Source organism: Myotis brandtii, unplaced genomic scaffold (assembly GCF_000412655.1).
Source record: "Myotis brandtii unplaced genomic scaffold, ASM41265v1 scaffold601, whole genome shotgun sequence".
Taxonomy (NCBI): Eukaryota; Metazoa; Chordata; class Mammalia; order Chiroptera; family Vespertilionidae; genus Myotis; species Myotis brandtii.
The window spans coordinates 1,662,605-1,663,163 of NW_005370276.1; the positions used below are offsets into that span (position 1 = coordinate 1,662,605).

At 61.0% G+C, this 559-nt stretch overlaps 1 protein-coding gene across 4 annotated transcripts in view; it reads right to left on the reverse strand.

Annotated features, from left to right (window-relative positions):
- LOC102244387 (nuclear pore glycoprotein p62) overlaps window positions 1-559 on the reverse strand; it is a 32,179-nt gene that overhangs the window by 5,459 nt on the left and 26,161 nt on the right. The window lies entirely within an intron of this gene.

Here is a 559-nt window from a genome sequence, read left to right on the forward strand (position 1 = left end):
CTGCATGGAGAACGCTGTGGGGCTCAGCTCAGCCCAGCAGTTCCGGCCTCTGCCTTTGGTCTCTGCCGCCCCATCTCTGGGGCACTTTTCCCTCGAGGCTGGCACTCAGAACAAGAGGACCCGCTACCAGGAATCCCCACACGGACCCTGGCCAGCGTGGCTCAGTCGGTTGGGCGTCATCCCGTGCACCCAAAGGTTGCCGGTTCAATTCCCAGTCAGGGCAGGGGCTGGGGTTGCAGGCTCCATCCCTGGTTGGGTGTGTACAGGAGGCAACTGATGAATGATTCTCTCTCACACTGATGTTTCTCTCTCCCTCCCTCTCCCTTCCTCTCGCAGATCCTCAGCAGGAAGAGGCCTGGAAAGTCCGAGCAGTAAATCAAAGAGGGATGTGGTTTGATGGAGGGCAGGGGGGGGGGTGCATCCGAGTGAGTCAGAAAACACATGATGCAGGGCTGGGGGGCAGGGAGGCAGCGGCCAAGAAGGAAACAAAATCAGCGAGCGGACAGAGCTCGGAGGCCGACCGAGGGAGAGCCCAGGGCACGGTCAGTCAGCAGCAGCG